Raw genomic sequence first — 21,791 nt, forward strand, 5'->3', positions numbered from 1 at the left:
AATAGTAATTTAAAAGGGGTTCTGTAGTTCCCTGCCCCCCGTAATTATTTCAGTTTTATTGATTTCAGTTCAGTGCATTCTAAGGACAACAGTAGGAATTTTAGGAAATAGCTACCTCCCTGGGGCGGGGGAGGGGAGAAGGCAGAAACAATGAGAACAGTTTTGCTTTATCTGGGTAAAGATTACTATAGATATATATGAAAATAACCATTTATGTATCACTCTTCTTATTTTACACGGGAGACCTTTAGAAAGGTTTCATGGTAACCATGACCAAGTAGCATCCCTATGTCTTCCAGGACAAAGAATCACATGAAGTAGGTTTCAATTATGGTATATAATGTTTTTAGTTTTGGACAGTGGCAAACTCTTTGAAATCACACTTCCATACAGTGACTTTTAGTGTGATGCATCTTCCTTTCCTTTCTCCTTCTACATCCCTTTCCTCTCTTCCTTTCTTTCCCTCCATCCTTTCTATCCTTTCTTTCAATTAGAGATAGTTTCTTTTCAATTAGTATGTATGCTGCTTGCCCACCTGTAAAATAATACATAACATGTGTTCCTTAAGCTGTATGCAAGGTCACCTTTTTGATTGAGGACTAAAGAATCCTCAGTGGATTTCTTATATGAACTAAGAGCACTCTCATTTATTGTATACAATTAAAGAAACTGAGGAACTGTTAGAATTAGTTTTACTATTGTGAAGTGATGATCATTCAAAAGAAATTATAATCTTTTATTGACTCAGCAGTTTACTAAACCTGAAGTGAAATTTGTCAGATTTTAAGGCATGTTGAGTGTTTGCTTACTAAGAACAAGATAAAGGAATATCGTGGTCTAAAAGGAGAACTTTTAAGTTTTCAGAAAGTCTTCCTGCAGCGAGATACTCTGTGCAATTGTGTACTTACAACCTGAAGGGAAGTCCTTAGTTGTGTTTTTCTGGCGAGTCTTTCACATAAGATGCATTCGTCTCAGTTCTTGCTATGGGTTGTTTCTTGAGAATAGTTTGATTTAAGGTTAGAGGGGGTTAATTATCCCATGCAACCGAAAGGAAACATTTACAAATTATCTCAAGGATACTAAACAGGAGATGAAATCCAGATATTCCTGGAAGAAAGTTGTGGATCGACCGAAGTGATGATTATAGAGAGCACTGACAGAGTAACACGCCGTGCATTAGTCTGTAGTGTCTGGAGTGAGCAGACTGACACCGTCCCCCAGCAGCACCTGCCAGTGCTCTAACATTTCCCAGTTTCTCTGTCAAGAGAGGAAGGGGAAGGAATCAAGTGTCTATATTTGGTAGAGTTTCCCTGGTGGCTCAGAGGTTAAAGTGTCTGCCTGCAAAGTGGGAGATCTGGGTTCGATCCCTGGGTTGGGAAGATCCCCGGGAGGAGGAAATGGCAACCCACTCCAATATTCTTGCCTTGAGAATCCCATGGACAGAGAGGAGCCTGGTAGGCTACAGTCCACGGGGAGCCCGACTGAGCGACTTCACTTTCACTTTCTTTCACTAGGTTAAAAACAGCTGTGTGTTGTTGAACACCTGTGTTTTCTAGGCATTGGGCAAGGCACTTCTACCTGTTATCTTTAATCCTTTTAACAAATCCCTCAAACCCCTGGTACTTTTCTCTAAATTCTGATGTATTTTTTTACCTTCATAGTAGTTATCTTGTTTTTGTATGTTTATTAATGTTTATAGTTTTCTTCACTAAACTATGAGCCCTGTCAGGGCAGATACCATGACTATTTTGTTCAAACCTGTACACTCAGTTTCTAGCACAATGTGTGACACATACTAAGTTCCTAGTAGATATTTGTTGAATAAATAAGCAAATGAGCGACAACAACAAAAGATAAGGGAAAGATGCAAGGAATGAAAGGCAGAAAAAGGCAGAGCTGGGATTCAAACACAGTTCATTTGATTTCAGATTACATCTCTTCCCACTGTAGAACATCAGCATGGTTTTACTTTATCTGGAATATTATTCTTGATTATATCCTTAACTGATAAAATTTTCCTAAGTTCTTAGAGCACTTCAAACCTGTTTACATCTTATTCTGAGACCTCTTACATCTTACCCTGAGACTGAATGCCATGAAAAAGGCTGTCCCATTTTTTTTATCATTCTGTTGGAATATCGCAACTGTTCTATGCTAACAATTCTCTCCAGAAATATAGGTTTCATAGTCTAGATTTTTTGGTTTCTGTTCCTCCTATACAAAGAGAATGCGCTTCTTTCTCTTCTGAGACTGATCCTTAATTTCGATCCTTGTGCTAGAGTAATTGTTACATGCCTTGCTGAGTTTTTTTACTTGAGAAGACTTGTGTCACTCTAATTAGAGATAGCTTGTGGGAGGAGTCAGGCCAACCCAAGGAGCTCCTATCCTGGCAGGTGCCAGGCACTGGGGCTTGGTTTGGTCATTCAGCAGTGACCTCTTTCCACTTAGTTCAGTTTTATTGCTTGAATTTTTCCTTTACAAATATCATTGTCAAGAAGTTTTTTTTTGTTTAAACATTGGTATTTGCATGACACTATCAACTATTTCATTTCCTTTTATTCCTAGTGTCATCTTTTAAAAAGCCTTATTATGTCCTTCCATCTGTTTTCCAGGATGGGAGGAAATGTAAGAATGTAGAGAGTAAATGCAAGATTCACCTAATCTCTTTCCACCTCATGTAAAAGGTGTCATTGTAGTTAGGCTTTCAGCGATGCTATGTAACCTTGAAAGTATACATTTTTAAGGCTGTATAGATGTGGTTAGTTCAAACAGGAATGATGTATCTCCCAGGTATATTGAATGGTATTTAAATCTTGATGTCAACTTAAAGAGCCCTATATAAATTCCCAAGGAGGGTATAAGAAACAGATTTCTGTGATGTGAAGCTTCTTGGAAGCTCTGACCATCTGAGAATCTATCATTTGAAGCAGTCTGGCCTACTTACAAGTTAGCATCTTGTAGTTAAGTATCTTGTTAGTAAAGAGTGATCCGGAGAAGGCAATGGCACCCAAATCCAGTACTCCTGCCTGGAAAATCCCATGGACGGAGGAGCCTGGTGGGCTGCAGTCCATGGGGTCGCTAAGAGTCGGACACGACTGAGCGACTTCACTTTCACTTTTCACTTTCATGCATTGGAGAAGGAAATGGCAACCCACTCCAGTGTTCTTGCCTGGAGAATCCCAGGGATGGGGCATCCTGGTGGGCTGCTGTCTATGGGGTCGCACAGAGTCGGACACAACTGAAGTGACTCAGCAGCAGCAAAGAGTGATCTGAGCCATTAGAGTCTTCACATTAGATGGTATAACAGTGGTCAATGTGATGTCCAAGTTGCCCTCTGAAAACTCTTTAAAGGAGATCAAACCAGTCAATCCTAAAAGAAATCAACCCTGAATATTCACTGGAAGGACTGATGCTGAAGCTGAAGCTCCAGTCCTTTGGACACCTGATGCGAAGAGCTGACTCATTGGAAAAGACCCTGTTGCTGGGAAAGACTAGGGGCAGGAGGAGAAGGGGGCAACAGAGGATGAGATGGTTGGATGGCATCACGGACTCAATGGACATGAGTTTGAGAAAACTCCAGGAGACAGTAAAGTACAGGAAGTCTGGTGTGTTGCAGTTCATGGGGTTGCAAAGAGTTAGACACAACTGAGCAACTGAACAGCAGCAAATCTGTTTTGCACTTATGGTAAATCCTTTTCTTGGTAGCAAATATTTTCTTCCAAGGAGAGTGTTTAGCTTCTCTTGGAAATTAATTCAACTCCATAAATATATACTGGGTACTGAGTGTATTCAAAACAGAAAATTAGATGCTGCATTGGAAACAAATGCAAATGTATGGAGTTTCTGCTATCAAGAACCTTAGAATCTAGACATAATTATTGAACGTTCTTATTCTTTTTTTGTGTCCCTGTGTCTAAATCGGTGTGTGGCTCAAAGGAATTAATAAATGTTAAGTAAGTTGCACTGATTATTGCAGAGAAGACAAACAGAGGAGATATGTTATTCTTTATGCCTTAATAAAAAAAAATTGTCCTCTAGGGAGTTTGAAAGAATTGAAGATAATCCCTTTAAGAAAAAGGACCTTAACTTAGGAAGCAGACTTTCTGATAGTCTTTGAACGCTGAATTGAATTTTATCAGTGGAATAGGGGATGAAGAGACAGGTGCATCTTGTTAGTGAGAGAACTGGCACAAACATGGGTAGGGGAGAGATGGAAGGAAACAGGGAAGTATGGGATAGGGAATAATGAGAAATCCAGTTTGACTGAGGTAAAGGGTATGCATAAGCTAGAAAATTTAGTGTGATTATATCATTGTGGCACATAATGGTAAGCTAAGGCATTTGGTAGATTTGAGAGAGCCATCAATCCAAATAGCTGAGGGGTATGGCAAGAGCTTTGCTTTTGAGAAGTTAGTTCAGCCAGCAGTTTGTAGAGTTGATTAAAGGGGGAAAGAAAAGACTTTAACTAGGGAAACACCTTGTTAGATAGTTTAGGCAGGAGGTAAGAGGTTTAAACAAGAGTAGGTATTTTGAGAACAGAATGTTAGAAATAGAAGAGACTTTGTTAATGTGGTGTTAGTAAGATGGCTGGGTTATATCTGATGGGGGGAGCATGAGGAAAAGAAAGGGGTCAAAATTACTCATTGCTTTTCCCTGTTCCCTGTTCTCAGCACTGAATTTTTGAAAAGGCAGAGGGAAAATATCATGCTAATGATCTCATGTCAATGCTCAAATCCCTTGCATCTCATTGGTTAGATCCCCACTGAAAATTGAGGATACTTTTTCTTCCCATGGAGGCCTGGAAGGAAGATGTGTTTTTAAATGAATGAGAATATACTTGAAATCACTTGGTAATTTAAAGGCATAGCCTAAACACAGAAGATGTTAATACTAGGGACTCAAGTATACAGGCAGGGCCTTGTTGATTTCAGGGACATAAAGTAAAACTTGGCTACCACGAGTGAGAAGAGTGAAGATACTGAGAATTATGGCATTCCTATCAGGTGGCTTTCACATAGAGATTAATACATGACATCTGTGAGGAATAAAACAGGTGTGCACAGAGTCTGGTTACTTTTAAAACTCTCTCAAATAAAATGATGACTACAACTCCCTTGTTATATTGCTACATTCTGTCCTCCACAGAAGGTGTAGTCAAAGGAAATATTATGCTTTGGGTATAGGTCCTTTCTACTTGTCTCTTTCAAGGGAAAAGGAAAGAGTGCAGGAAAATACATTCATGACTAAGAAAAGAGACTGAAATAAGATTTTTAAAATAAACTTTTTCAAGAAAATGGAATAAAGTCAAGCTGATTTTGAAAAGGATTCTATCATTCTCATTGTCTTATATTCAGACTAACACTAACATGCATTAATTCATTTATTCATTCACTCAATAAGTATATGAATTCAGGATTCTTCTGGATATGAGGTGGAATTTAAAATGGTGAATGAAGAGTTAGTCATCAGGAATTTATGATCTATTATGGGAAGAGATGAAATATACATATACATATATATATATATATATAAGGAAAAAAAGTAACTGTTACAAAACCTAGTAATTCCCGTCTAGGAAATGTTTTGCCCAGTGTTTCTCCTGGGAGACCTGCAGGAGTTGTTCTTCTCCATTCATATGCATTCAGTTGTATGTACTGTATGTACCTTAGCCTGCTGACACACCGAGCCCCTTGCCAGTTCGTCATCAAAGGGCCCTCTTTCATAACCTGTGTATGACTTAAGTTTCTGTCTCACTTGTACCTATCAAGCTGTTCATTTTATGTATTGCCTAATAGGTTTCATTGAAACGCTTTTCGAATGAATTACAGACATGCTCTCTTACATTCTATGAATTGAGATATTTTGGGTTAAAAATCTTAAAAATTTATGTATCCTATGGGAAAGTTAAAGTCTGTTACTTTTCCACATCTTAAGCTTTTTATATGTCTTTATATTTTAAAACTCCAAAACAACTTTTGAGTGCCTTCTGTGAACCAGAACTGTAGTAGATAATACGTATTAGATTAAAAATATAGCGTGTGGAATACCTGCCACCCCTGGATACTGCTGTGTACTAGCTGTGATCTTAGGCAAATCATGTAACCTCTTGGAACCTTAGCATGCTCATCTGTAAAGTGAGAATATTACCTACTGCATGTTTTTTTTTTTTTTTTTTAACAGCTTTGAAAGTGAAGTTGCTCAGTCGTGTCCAACTTGAGATATAATTGGCATATAATAAACTTAATATATTTAGAGTATAATTTGATGTTTTGATATATGTATACACCAGTCAAGCCATTTCCGCAGTCAAGATAATTTACATATACATAATCCTATGGTTTCTTAATGCCCCTTCAAAGTCCCTTACTCTACCCATCCTTGATCTGTTTTCAGCCTCATCCCTAGGCAATCACTGGTCTGTTGCCATTATAGATTGCATTAAAATTTTTGTTTTATGTAATTGGAATCATACATTATATACAATTTTTTGGTCTAGTTTCTTTCATTCAGCATGATTATTTTGAGATTCACTCATGTGCATGTCAATAATTTATTTTTAAAATTGAGGATTAGTATTTCATTGTAAGTAGATACCACAATTTGATTATCCATTTAGGTTCTTTCTAGTTTTTGGCTGTTACAAATGAAGCTGCTTTGAACATTTGTCTTTAGGCGGACATGTTTTTTCATTTCTTTTGTATAAATACCTAGGAATGGAATAATTAGGTTACATAGGTGCATGTTTAACTTTATAATAACTGCTGATTTTTCCAAAGTGGTTTACCATTTTACATTCCTACTAGCAACGTGTAAGAGTTCCAGCTGTCCCACATTCTTGACACTTTGTATGTTTAGTCTTCAATTTTAGCTATTCAAGTGGTCTGTAGTGGGTGATTCGCTGTGATTTTAATTTTTATTTCCCTAATGACTGATGATGTTGAGCTTTCTTCATGTGCCTTTCTGTCATCCATGTATCTACTTTGTTGAAGTGTCTTTTAAATCTTCTACTGTTCTTTTTTTAAACTGGGGTTGTCTTTTTTTATTGAGTTGTAATAGCTTTTTAATTTTTTCAAAAATATGAGTTATTTGTCAGATACATGTTTTGTGTATTTTTTTTACTGGTCTGTGGCTTGCCTCTTAAGTGTCATTTGAAGAGCCAGTGTTTTAAATTTTGATAAAGTCCAATTATTGCTTCTCTTTTGTATTTCATACTTTCTGTGTCACATTTGAGAAAGTTTTGCAAAACCAAAAGTTGCCAAGATTTTTTTTCTAAGCATTTCATTAGAAGTTTTATAGTTTTAGATTTTAATTTAGGTCTAAGATTTGTTTTATTTTTGTAATAGGGTGAGATGCGATTTCAGGTTTATATTTTTGCTTATGGCTATCCAAGTTTTCTAGTGCCATTGTCTGAAAAGGTTTTCTTTTTCCCCATTAAATTGCTTTGGCACTTTTGTTGAAAATATGTTGTCCATATATGTAGAGGTTTATTTCTGGAGTCTCTGCTCTGTTCCATTGATTTATTTGTCTATTTTTTATGCTATTATCCTAATTACTTGATTACTGTAGCCTCATAGAATGAGATGGGAAGTGTTAGCTTCTATTCAGTTTTCTGGAAGAGTTTGTATACAATAGGTATTATTACTTTTTAAATACGTGAGAGACTTCACTAACGAAACCATATGGGGCTTGGAGTTTTCTTTCTGGGAAGGTTTTTAACTACAAATTCAAGTTTTAAAAATAGGTATAGGGCTATTTAGGTTATCTGTCTCATCTAAGGTACGTACTTTATGAATATATGGTGATATTACCTCTCATTTATGATAGGAGAATGTAAATATAACAGCAAACATAATATCGCTTTCCTGTTTTCTATTGATTTCTGTTTCTGGTCTTATTATTTCATTTTTTTCTTCATACTTTAGGTTTCAGTTGCTCTTATTTTTCTAGTTTCTTAAGGTAAAAGCTGAGATCACTGATTTGAGACCCCCTTTTTCAATATGGGTTTTAGTGCTATAAAATTTATTTCTAAGTAATGCTTTAGCCGTGTTTCATAAATTTTAATATGTGGTATTTACATTTTTATTCAATTCAAAAGACTTTCTAGTTTCCCTTTTGATTTCTCCTTTGATTTCTGTGTCATTTAGAAGTGTTATTTTCTAATATTTTTATATTTTCCAGCTGTCTTTCTGTTGCTGAATTCCTAGTTTTTTTGTTGGTTGGCAAATTCTATTAATGTAAACTGGATAAAGCTGGTTGAAAGTGTTGCCCCAGTCTCTTCAATATCCTTACTGATTTTTTTGGTCTATGTGTTCTATCATTCATGCAGGGAGAGAGATTCTGAGAACTCTGATGAAATTTCTTCCTGACATTTTATTAGTTTTTCTTCCTTGTATTTTGAAGCTCTATTAGGTGGATACATTTTTAGAGTCATTATGGCCTCCTAATGAGTTTACCCCATTACCATTGTATAAGAATCCCTTTATCCATAGTAATATTCTTTGCTTTGAAATATGCTTTGTCTTATAGCCACGGCAGCTTTCCTTTTATTAGTGGTACTATGGGATGTATTTTCCATCCTTTAACTTTTATAGTCTTGTGTCTTCATTTTAAAAATGGATTTTGTATAGCCTGCATGAAGTTGAGTCTTGCTTTTTATCCAGTATGACAATCTCTCCCTTTTAATTTGGGTGTTTATTTACATTTAATGAGACTATGGACATGGTTGAGTTTAAATATAAGATATACCTTTGTTTCTTATTTGTACCACCTGTCATCATCACCTTTCCCCCTTTTCTTCTTTTTTTTAAAAAATTTATTAAAAATGTTAAATTTCATTTAAAATCCCTTATTGGCTTATTAATTCGATTTTTAATTGTATTTTAGTAGTTGCTTTAGTATTTATAAAATACAATTAAAATGGAATTAATAAGCCAATAAGGGGTTTTAAATGAAATTTAACATTTTTAATAAATTTTTTTATAGCAATCCTATACAACTTATCTGGAGAAGGCAATGGCAGCCCACTCCAGTACTCTTGCCTGGAAAATCCCATGGACGGAGGAGCCTGGTAGGCGTCGGACACGATTGAGCGACTTCACTTTCACTTTTCACTTTCATGCATTGGAGAAGGAAATGGCAGCCCACTCCAGTGTTCTTGCCTGGAGAATCCCAGGGACGGGGGAGCCTGATGGGCCGCCGTCTATGGGGTCACACAGAGAAGGACACGACTGAAGCAACTTAGCAGCAGCAGCAGCATACAACTTATCACAGTCTTACCTCAAGTAATATCTCACAGGACAGACAGGATGAGAATCTTATAATAACATACTTCCAAATTTTTCTTCCCAGCCTCTGTGCAACTGTTACACTTGATCTTAGTCAAAAGGCTAAGAAAAGATGCCTCTGTGCAATCATTGTCTTACATATTACTTCTACATATGTTATAAATCTAAAGATAGTTATTTTTGTTTTGAATAGTCAATATTTTAAAGATATTAAAAAATAAAGTCTTTAGTATTTACCCAGATGTTTACCATGTTGTGTTCTCTTTTCTCTTTGCGTAGATTCAGATTTCTATTTGTCAGTTACCTTCTGCTTGAAAGACCTCTTTAATATTTCTTGTGGGATATGTCTGCTGGTGAGATGGTGATTTTTCATCACCTTTTATATTCATGAAAACTTTATTTTGCTAACTATAGACTATTAGATTAACTTTTTGTGGTTCAATCATCTTAAAATACTGATCCATTGTCTTTTAGCTTATATTGTTTTCAAAAAGCTGTCTGCTGTAATTTTTATTATGTTTCTTTGGTGTCATTTCCTCTGGCTGCTTGTAAGATTTTCTCTTTGTCATCAATTGTAAGCAACATTATTGCTACGTGCCTTAGTGTAGTTTTCTTAATGTGTGTTGAGCTTGGATTTTCTGAGATTCTTGCATCTGTAGGTTTATTGTTTTTGTCACATCTGAAAAATTTTCAGCCATTATTACTTCAGAACTTTTTATTCACTCCTATTCTTTGTGGAATCCAATTACACATGTTTTAGGAGGCTTGAAGTTGTTCTTCAGTTCACTGATCCTGTTCACATTTTGTTTTTCACCTCCAGTTCAGTTTCATTTTAGATTGTTTCTGTAGATAAGTCTTGAAGTTCATTTTGTCTTTGTCCTTCAGTGTTGAATCTGCTTTTAATTCTTCTCCCATGATTTTTCATCCCAGACGTATTTCTTTTATATCTAGAAGTTACAGTTGAGTCTTTATTACATATTCAAGATCTCTACTTAGTATGGTTAGTATTTACTTTAGCTTCATGGACAGATAAGATGCAACTAATAACTATTTTAATACCTGTATACTAATTCTATCATCTGTGTCATTTCTGGATATATTTCAATTGATTGCTTTTTCTCTTCATAATGAGTGGTATTTTTCTGCTTCTTTTCATACTGATGATATTTTATTGGATGCCAGAAATTGTGTAAATTTTACCTTGTCAAGTCCTGAATCTTTCAGTATTTCTATAAATATTTTTGGATTTTTTCCGGTATGTAGTTAATATACTTGGAAACAGTTTGATCCTTTCAGTACTTGCTTATAATCACTGTCAGTTGGAACCAGCATCTTCTTTAGGGCAAAGTTTTACATTGCTGAGGCAATACTCTTATGAGTATTCTATCCAGTGTCCTGGCATTATGAAGTTTTACACTTTGATGATGGGAAATTGAATTATTCCTGGATTTGTGTGAGCTCTGGGGATTGATTATATATTTTTCTAACCTTGGTTGGTTTCCTCACACACGTGTGCTTATCAGTAATTGTGAGGGATTCTCTTCCAGACCTCTGGAGGTCTGTGTGCAGGTCCCTCTCCTCTGTTACTCTACCTTATCAACTATATCCACCTTGGCCTCGCTAGACTCCCAGCTTCATTTTCTTAGACCATTAGGCTCTGCCTCTGTATACTGCAGTTAGTAATTTCTTGAGGCAGTAAGCTTGGACAACTGTAGGGAAGACCTCATTTATTTTTCCTTTCTCAGGAATCACTGTTCTTCATTGCTTGATGTCTAGTTTCTGAAAACTGTTGTCTGTGTATTTCATCCAATTATTTTTTTTCTAGTTGTTTAACCCAGAAGGATAAATCTAGTCCCTTTTAGTCTATCTTTGTCAGAGACAGAAGCCTCCACATATGTGAATAAATATATGATATATATTAAACATTCAGTATATTGAGTGCTTCACACATAAAAAGTACTAATGATCATTACTATTGTCATTTCTCCACCTGCATCCTGTTCAATAATGCAACTTAACTTTATATACCACCTTCTATATGAAGCCTTCCGGATGAATGTTACTCTTTATTCTTTGTACTCATATCACTTTAAATGTACTTCCATTATGACATGGATCTACATTATAAATTTTGGTTTACTTGTTTGTAGTCTGTCATAGATTATAAGTTCTTAGACAAATGAGGTCTATCTTATTTACCTATTCTTAAGTTTCCAGCATATAGTAAATGCTTATATTTTGTTGCATAAATGAATAATCGAAAATACCTTACATCTTCTAGGAAATATTTAAGAGTAGAATTCTTGATTAGGAAGGAAAGAGAAGGAAGGTTGATTAGGAAGGCTTAGTGGTATGAGAACATTTGAGCAGAATGAAAGTGGAGAGTTCCAGAGAGCAGCATGAAAGCAAAAGGTGGTTGGTTGATAATATGTAATAATGATAATAACACTAGTAAATACTTCTACTACTAAAGTTATTATGAAGGTGAGAAAGGCTAGAGAAGTATAGAATGGAGAGTAAGAGAGTTTTATTATAGTGTGTCAATGAAACCATTTTGTGAAACCTTCAACACCTTGCTGAATACAGGCGATAATATTGGTAGCATTACATAAATGTGTATTGTGTGAATCAGTATAACTTGAATTGTTATAATAGAGGCTTTTAAACAAAGTGCTGAGAGAACACTATACTTTTTGGAATAAGTGAACCTTGGAAGGAGGTGGCAGAAATAGATGAACTGAGAAGCAAAAAGAAATCTTAGATAGTAGAGAACAGCATAAATACAAAAAACACTATGGGCAATAAATAACCATAATAGAAGGAACAAATGGACCTTGGAGCTGGGTTCACTAGGGCTTCACTCTTATCTCTGCCACTTGGTGTAATTCTGGAAAATTGCTTAACTTATCTGAGACTCAGTTCCTTCATCTGTAAAATGGGTGTGGTTGTTGGGAAGATTATATGATGCATAGAATAAATTTATTTTATGTCTGGCAGATAGTGGGTCCAATAACTATTAGTTTCTTCTTTTTAGACTTTCTATATCTTCTGATGAGGAAAGAGAAATGCTTCAAGAAGGACTTTGTGACCCCTCATCACTTTGTATAAGAGCCCAGGTATAATATATAATTTATGAGTATAACTAATGTTCCCATTTATTTCCTATTTCCATGGCAAATGAGGATTGAATTGTATTTTTGTGGTCTAATTTTAAGACCTTAGGAAACTTTAACACCTAATTTCTTTGCATCTTTTAGTTTTAACTTATGTTTATAACTATTAGAATTATTGGCTAACTTTACATACAAATGAAACAATTTTACAACCACAGTTCAGTATTTTTCAGAAATGTTTCTATTTATAGGGAATATATCTACTGAGTGAAAGATTGGAAAGATGAGTATCAGAAATTCTAAAGTTTTCCAAGTCTGGAAACCACTTGTATTCTTTTGAGTTATTTGTTTTAAGAATAAAATCAGTTTGATGTCAATTTCCCATCATGGAAATCATATAAGATAAGGTACAGAGTAAAGTTTAGAAACTTTTGACTTTTAAAAAATAATCATACTTTAAATCTCCAGTTGGTTTATAAAAGACCATTATTAATGTGCACTTACAAAAATTTTTGGATACATGGATTTTAAAAGGAGTTTTAGAATAATTGAAACAGAATAACTTTTTTTTTTTTCCACTGAAGGAAAAATTCTGGACTCTTCCAGTTAGCCAACTCCATGCTTGGTTAAGACAGCTAAAGAATTTGCAGTCAGTAGAATAAAAATTGATAAGCTGTAGTAGTCTTGGAGTCAATTTTCAGCACTGTTTTTGGCTGTTGAATACTTACATTGACATATACTGCTGCTGCTGCTTCTGCTGCTAAGTTGCTTGAATCATGTCCGACTCTGTGCGACCCCATAGACAGTAGCCCACCACCAGGCTTCCCCATCCCTGGGATTCTCCAGGCAAGAACACTGCAGTGGGTTGCCATTTCCTTCTCCAATGCAGGAAAGTGAAAAGTGAAAGTGAAGTCTCTCAGTTGTGTCCGACTCTTAGCGACCCCATGGACTGCAGCCTACAAGGCTCCTCTGTCCATGGGTTTTTCCAGGCAAGAGTACTGGAGTGGGGTGCCATTGCCTTCTCCTTGACATATACTACTCATAGGTATAGTGCATAATGCTTGCTAATCCTTCCAAATGAAGAACCGCCTTTAATCATCTACCTGGTATCTCAACTTCTCGGTGCTGAGTTGGCAAGGATCTGGCATGTGGTGGCACCTGATTTCATCTGCTGTTTTCACTATAGACTAGTTCTTTGCATTTATGAGTCTTAGTCTGGCATTGATGACAGTTTGTGTGGTTGAAAATGACCTTAGTTTTAGTTTAAGACATGTTGCCTCCAGGATACTTGTAAACATGTTGAGAGGCTGAGTTTTGATGAATGTCACAAAACTCCTCAACAGGGCATGAACTGAGACCAAGGACCCGACAATATTAATAATTCAACATTTGGCAGTATTGTGGATATTAATGCATTCGTAGTTCATCTTGACAAACCTGGGCCCAATCACATGTGAAAATGAGTTTAGTCATCTAATTTTAGTTTCTGGTGAGTATTTTTATACTTTTTTTCAAACTGGATGAAATGAAGAAAATAATCACTTTGTAGAGATGCAAGGTTCATAGCTATGAACACATAACTATGCGTTGAGAAATAAAAGAAAATGTTTTACAATAAATTGCCATCTTGATTTAATGAAATAATGGTTAGGAATTCTTATAGTGCATTACAGCTGATTTGTGATATTTTAAATTGCCCGTTTATTCAGAATTTGAATGTAAAGTACCTATTTTGGTATTAAAGCTAAACATATAACTCCTAACTTTAAATAACCAGTAAATTTATGTAATCTATGTTGGTAAACTGTATAAAGTATTTATAATAACACTTAAAACAGGCTAATAATAAGTACGTATAATAGCTAAATATATTCAGTATTTTACATATATTGCTTTCATGGGAAAATAAATGTATCTTCTTGTATTAAAATGCCACAGTAATGACACAATTCTATTTAATTGTTAGTAACTCTAGGACATACCTTATAATTTGTGGGTCCTAGAAATAATATGGCAGTGACTGGAGTGGAAAGATCTTGCTCCTTAAAATTTGGTGACTTGTTGAGCTGTTTGAATAATCTATGTCCTTCTGGCACAGATCAGATACATTTTATGATCACAAAAGAATTATTTTAGATCTCTAAACTAGCATCTTTTAGGCTAATATTACCACTTTGTTGTAAAATTTCTTCTTTTAAAGGGTATAAATGAAAATTTTAAATTTTTATGTGAAGAAAAAGGTTATTATTTATCCTTGAAGTGTTTGGGTCTATATGTCTACCTAGAAATTCTTACTGTTATATTCAAGTTGAGCTGCAAAGAGGAGAAGCTTATAAATTAAAAAAAAAGACTTTTTGTGGTGATAAAATGTGATTTATATTACTTGGTGAAAGACATCAACTTAACACTGGAAGGAAATAAACAAATCAAATGGACACTATTTTATTCTGATTGCTTACATACTTTTAATAAATTTCAAAATAGTCAGACTTATGTCTCAATATTGTATTTTCATTCACATATATCTTCCAATGGGCAATTATGTCCACATGATAAATATGTGGGGTTAATAATGATAATTTGCTACCTGTGTCATGAAGCAGTCCTTTTGAACTTTATGTAAAAAATTCCATAGTTTTCTTGGTACATCTTTAGAGTATGAAAAATCTGAATTAAAAGGAAAAAAAAATAACACTCTAAAAATCTCATCTTGCCAAGAAGTGAATTATATATAAGGTCTGAAAATAAGTAGAAAAGAATTAGAGGTGCATTTTAGATAGCAGACTGGATCCATTCAAATAATTTGCAGGAATGGTTTCATTATGCTATAGTTGTAATAAATGATATTGTGCTACAAGCTTAGAATAAAAATGGAATAGGTTTTAAACCAAAATCTACTTTGGTAACTTTGGTTCAGTTTCTTGCCACTTCTATATCCCTTGCAATGGAGAATGCACTATATCTTTGTGAACAACTTGAATTGCTCTTGCACTGGAAAATCATAAAGTCCAACTTGGCTTTTGGCACAGATTAGGTAAAGCTGATTTTAAAAGAGAAAAATTGGATACTCAGCAAACCCTAGTGGAATCTTGCCTGGTAGCTCAGCTGGTAAAGAATCTGCCTATAATGCAGGAGACTCTGGTTCGATTCCTGGGTGGGGAAGATCCCCTGGAGGAGATCATGGCAACCCACTCCAGTATTCTTGCTTGGAGAATCCCCATGGACAGAGGAGCCTCCCAAGCTACAGTCTATGGGGTCACAAAGAGTCGGACACGACTGAGTGACTAAGCAGCAGCAAACTCTAGCAGATATTTTGACACAATCTTGGAGCTGATAAGAGTTATCATAAATTTAAATATTACCTTTCCTATCACAGAAACTTCACTAATAAATGACTTTGAATATGTTTTGAATGACTAAGCATTCTTTTTTTTACTAATAAGTCCTCTGGAAAGCTACGACTTTTTTGGGATGGTTTTACTTTTGGAGAAAAGAGTGTTGAAGAGAAGGTACTGATGATGTGTCACATAATTTTACAACTTTCATAACTGCTTTTAACTACAAAACTATCTCTGATTAAAATAACAATTGAGCTTGTAATTTTATCCGAACAGCTGCTGCTACAGGGGGTCATTACCTTGGAGAGCTCGAAAATAATCGTACTCCTGGTACATGAGTTATGTAGTCTTGTGTTTTACAGCAAAGCCCAAAGTTTAAAGCCTATAGAAGAATGTTATTTGAAAGCTGTCAAACCATGTTAAAAAAGACTGCATCGTCAAAAGGCCCTGGTGGCCACGATTCTGCATGTAGCCTTGTCTTATTCATTATAAAATGCATGTTTATAAAGTTCCACAGAGCATCCAATTCCCAATTCACTTATATCAGCAAGACTTAACTTGCTCATTAATCTAAATTCTTTTGCAACTTTAATCTACATGTTTAATTAATCATAAAATGAGGCGGTAAGTAATTTCAGCAATGTGTGGCTTGTTATCAGATGCATTTAATCACTCTTCTGTGAGCTCATTTGGAAACACCTGAAGATGTCGAGTGCAGTTTGAATAAGCATAAATTATTCTTTGTCAGTGTACTTCACTCAACTAATAAGACATTAATTTAAAAGGCACTGTTTGTCATTTTTAGATCTTTACCAATATTTTTAGCTTAGCAATATAACTCTAATTGTATATATGATTCACAACTAGTGCCCGACATAGGAAAGGGTAAGAGTTTAATTCATTTTTCTTATTTACATGTAATTATGTCATGTAATCTTAGTTTTTAATGAGGATTAACCATCTTGTAAGTATTCATATGCTTTTGGAATAAGGTACTAATGAATTATAGTTGGAAAAATTATTTGTTGGTACAAAGACTTGTGATTCCTTATTTCTTGTCTAGGTTAGGTCTGAAAGACATGAGGTTTGGGACAGGGCTTTGCTTTGAGGATGTAGACATTGCATAGAGATTATATGATGCAGATATTAACTTTAAATAATTCAAGTAAAATGCTATATTCAGGCATCCCACATAATAACATATGTAATTCTTATATAGGATCAGGTAGCCTAAAAAAAATATGGCAAAGGTGATGGCACCCCACTCCAGTACTCTTGCCTAGAAAATCCCATGGACGGAGGAGCCTGGTAGGCTGCAGTCCATGGGGTCGTGAAGAGTCAGACACGACTGAGCGACTTCACTTTCACTTTTCACATTCATGCATTGGAGAAGGAAATGGCAACTCACTTCAGTGTTCTTGCCTGGAGAATCCCAGGGACGGGGGAGCCTGGTGGGCTGCCATCTATGGGGTCGCACAGAGTCGGATACGACTGAAGTGACTTAGCAACAGCAACAGCCTAAAATAATGACAGTCCCATTTTCCATCCTACTCTCTTAACAGTATTGCCCATTTGATGACAGCATTTTTTTTTTAAAGATAAGAAACAAGAACAACAATAAAAGCAAAAACTCACTAAAAGCTTCAGAGCAAAAGAAAATTCATGAGTTATATATCTTGAATGAGTTATATATCTTGGTATCAGGACTATAGGAATAAGAATTTCATTTTATAGGATGTCATCACTTGTCCTGTTTATGCCATGAGAGCAGTGACACACTGTAAGAATAATCATCTCAGTGGAAACAAATTTATTTACCTACCGTGGAGCATCCCTTTTCATCTTACTCATGAACTTATCTCACTCATATGCTATCTATGCATTGTCAGCAGTGAGCCAGAGGGGATGATTCCTGAAAAGGGAATATTGGTTTGAACTGAAATATAGCCATATTCTCCATTTTTATTTGATGTGCACACGTCCTGGGTTTCTTCCCTTTCTTCAGGGATCTTTTACACTGAGCTAGCAGTTATTTATATGTCCATTTCTTGCCTTATGCCTCATGTAAAAATTCTTCTCCCTGTTTTCCTTTCTAAGGGAAAGCAAAGTCCCAGGAAATGTCATTTGTATAATTCAAGGCATATAGGTCATAGCAGTACATTGTAATGGATGGCACTTACCCTTATTTCACTTAAAGCACTATAAATTGTTTTCTTAAAGCCACTGATGAAAACGTTATACCTTCTTTAGAGTCATTCTTGATGAGCAGCATTTCATCTGAACTTTCTTGGTAAGAAAGTTTCCTCATTCCTATAAAACTTTAGTGGATAGACATATACAGTCTAATATGAAGGCTTGCCATCAGTTTTTCTTGATAAGAAACCTCAAACTTCCATAGCTGCTCTTCCCCTGGAACAGCCTGTGATACTTTTTTTCCAGACAGATTTGTTTTCTAACTTACTATTTTGGTGCAAAGAAAGAACACAGTGTTCTCCCCTCTCATCCCAACTGATGTGCGAGAAGCCGGCCCTATTGTCCTATTAGTAAGTTCCTCCACACAAAGACAATGATTTATTTTATCAAATGCTTATGTATTAGTTGTAGCTATTTGTCTATATTATGTACTTCAAGAGGAAAATGATAAACTCAGTTCCATGTGGCTCTTTTAGCCTCAAATATTTGAATGTGTGCTTAGATAAATACACACAGTGTTACACACGACGCACACACAGGACACTTCTGCCCAGACACAAACAAGGACATACCACTTAAGCATGCTTCTTCAGTGGAGACCTCACAGTTGCTTCAGTTCAGTTCAGTTCAGTCTTTCAGTCGTGTCCAACTCTTTGCGACCCCACGAACTGCAGCCTGCCAGGCCTCTCTGTCCATCACCAATTCCCGGAGCCTACCCAAACTCATGTCCATTGAGTCAGTGATGCCATCCAGCCATCTCATCCTCTGTTGTCCCCTTCTCCTCCTGCCTTCAGCCTTTCCAAGCATCAGGGTCTTTTCAAATGATTCAACTCTTCACATCAGGTGGCCAAAGTATTGGAGTTTGAGCTTCAATATCAGTCCTTCCAATGAACACCCAGGACTGATCTCCTTTAGGATGGACTGGTTGGATCTCCTTGCAGTCCAAGGGACTCTCAAGAGTCTTCTCCAACACCACAGTTCAAAAGCATCAATTCTTCGGCGCTCAGCTTTCTTTATAGTCCAACTCTCACAGTTGTTTAGAATGCACAATACCCAGAATGAGGAACTATTCCAATGGGTGCAACTGAATGAGTGGACCTTCCATCTCTAGCAGAACTGACAGAGATGGTTATCAGGGCTCTGATTTTAATGTACAACTTCTGTGGCTGAAGGAATTACTGGTAAAGTGATTACTGATGGCAGAGAGGGGTGGGTGAAGAATGAGTTAGGAGCACGTGCAATGTGGTGTCTACTAGCAACGTCCTCAGGAGGAAGGTTTGGAAGTGCTGAGTCATCAGCTGCTGTGGGACTTAAGGCTCAGCAGATGAATGAGAATGTCACAGTGCAGTTGGTTATAGGCAGTACTCCTGACTTCATTCTACAAGTCTCAGTATTTTTGTTGTTTAGTTGCTAAGGCATGTCCAACTCTTTCGTGACCCTATAGACTTTGTCTATAGGATATCCCAGGCAAAAATACTGGAGTGGGTTGCCATTTACATTTCCAGGGGATCTTCCCAACCTAGAGATTGAACCCACATCTCCTACTTTGGCAGGTGGATTCTTTACTGCTGAGCCACTGGGAAGCCCCTCAATATCTTATTTGTGTTAAATATAAGAGAGCAATGGTGTATTCAGTTATGTTTTGTGCTAACTCAGGACAAAGCCTAAATATTGCGCCTTCTCCAACCAAGTTTCTTAAATGAAATTCTGTTCTATTTACCAAAGAGTTCATGTGTTATTTTTTATAAACACGTAATTTATGCCCACCCATCTTTCCTTTGAATTCAGGCTGTCTATAAACATTGTTTGCCTTTTTATAGCAAGCTTGTTTTTTCTTAATCATTTGAAATTGGCTTTTATTAGAAGATCATTAGGCATCATATCAGTGCAGTACATTTGGTGGCTTTATAAGAAGTTCTGATGCTAGATGTTCAAAGGTCTGCTCATATGGGATCTTTATGGATCCACACAGCCTTGCTCATATATGAAAATAAGGTACTGAGTTACATAGATGGTTGAGTGTGCATTTAGCTATTTCTCTCAAAGTTTTATAGAAATGGGTTGACTTGAAGTTGTGCTAACTTTCCTAGTGCCCCAGCTTAGAAACTTTGTGTACTTTTTTAGAAAGCATCTAAATCACTTATATTCAGGAGAACATAATAATATATACAATATAAGACTGTATGTATTTTCCCCATCACTCACAATTCATAGGATTGGCATGATTATAGCTCTTGTCATCATATTAACAATGTTTTAATAGCCACTAATAATCACAATAGCCACTAATAATCACTTTTCATGTATACTTTCAAGTATTGTATTTGAAAATCCCAGACTTCATATATAGTAAATGAGGAAGTAAAGCCTATGACTGTCTTTAAAAAGGCTAATAGTCAGTTACTTGTTTTTAAGTATTTTTAAAATCTATATTTCAAAAAGCTTCTTTGAAGTATACACAGGGATGTATTTGTAGGCAATTTCGAACTAACTAACGGGGGAAGTTCAGCAAGTTTGTTGTTTGGAATTTGGAATGGATATTTTTATAGAAAACATGTTATAGATAGTGATTTGATTAATTGGGCAACTTACTGAAATCCATTTAGACTTGTGTGGTGGTTGGTGGTTTAGTCGCTAAGTTGTGTCCAACTCTTGCGACCCCATGGACTGTATGTAGCCTACCAGGCACCTCTGTCCATTGGATTCTCCAGGTAAAAATACTGGAGTGGGTTGCCACTCCACTTCTGTAATTCAACCTTATAATACGACTGAATTATACTATTGAGAGTATGATAGTAGCTAACTGCTGCCTGTTGTGTTGTTTGGGTATGAAATCTCATTTTAAGATCTGGCTTTAATAACATTCTTTTGACCAATTTCTGATACTGGGATTTGACATTTCCTACTTCTACTACCAGTGCATACAGTGAAAACGAAAGACTCCTTGAAATGGAATTTGGGAGGACTTCCTGCTGTCCTTAGCTGTGGAAAGTAACTGGGTATCCTGGCTGAAGTAAGCGGTAATAGAAGATTGTGATGGCCCTGGCATGGAGATGGACAGTGTTGCTGTTTAGTTGCTAAGTCATGTTTGACTCTTTTGCGATCCCATGGACTGTAGCCTGCCAGGCTCTTCTGTCCATGGGATTTCCCAGGCAAGAATACTGGAGTGGATTGCCACTTCCTTCTCCAGAGATGGAACCTGCACCTCCTGCATTGGCATGTGGGGTTTTTTAAACCACTGAGCCACCTGGGAAGCCCATGGAGGTATATATCTGCTAACAAATAAAGGGCATCCTGTTGAAGGTTAATATATTTTGAGAATGAAGAAGGAGCACTTTCTGATTTTATACCAATGAGCCAAAAGGGTAGAGATCAATACTTCTTCTCCTTCACCATGCTTTATAGTGTAGTCCAAGTATTTTCATTGTATTTCTTCTACTTTCTTCTCAAATCCACTTCCATAATTTTGGCTTTTGTTTTTTAAATGGTCACACTGGTGATGGTAGTTCACTGTCTATTATGAGAACAGTTTTGGAATGTATTGTTGGTTAGGTTTATATAAGATGAAGTGATATATGCATATAAGAAGGAGCTGAGATTGACTCAAAATTAAGTACAGGTAGCTCTCCTTCTCTAAGGATTCTGGATATGCAGATTCAACCAACCACAGATCAAAAATATTGGGAAAAAGAAATCCCAGAAGTTTCCAAAAGCAAAACCTGAATTTGCTGTACGGTGTCAACTGTTTATGTAACATTATTGTTTAACTACATTATGTCCTTTGTGAGTATCTCAAGAAAGTCATATGAAGGTGCAACTGGGTAATGGAAAGTTTATTTGGTCACATGTAAAACATCATCTTG

General features: G+C 36.1%; 1 protein-coding gene across 50 annotated transcripts in view; it reads left to right on the forward strand.

Moving 5' to 3' along the window:
* SOX6 (SRY-box transcription factor 6) overlaps positions 1-21,791 on the forward strand; it is a 719,879-nt gene that overhangs the window by 153,296 nt on the left and 544,792 nt on the right. For 20 of the 50 annotated variants that reach the window (XM_086339830.1, XM_086339853.1, XM_086339835.1 and 17 more), the window contains exon 3: positions 12,319-12,400. The exons of 25 other annotated variants lie outside the window; for them this stretch is intronic. The gene's annotated coding sequence lies outside the window, so the exon portion shown is untranslated. Of the gene's footprint in view, positions 1-12,318; positions 12,401-13,740; positions 13,887-21,791 lie in introns of all 50 variants that reach the window. 5 more of the 50 variants (XM_086339856.1, XM_086339817.1, XM_086339831.1 and 2 more) reach the window with 1 other exon arrangement.

Source organism: Bos grunniens, chromosome 15, assembly GCF_055505025.1.
Source record: "Bos grunniens cultivar Pamir isolate PY7600 chromosome 15, Bosgru_T2T1.0, whole genome shotgun sequence".
NCBI classification, from domain to species: Eukaryota; Metazoa; Chordata; class Mammalia; order Artiodactyla; family Bovidae; genus Bos; species Bos grunniens.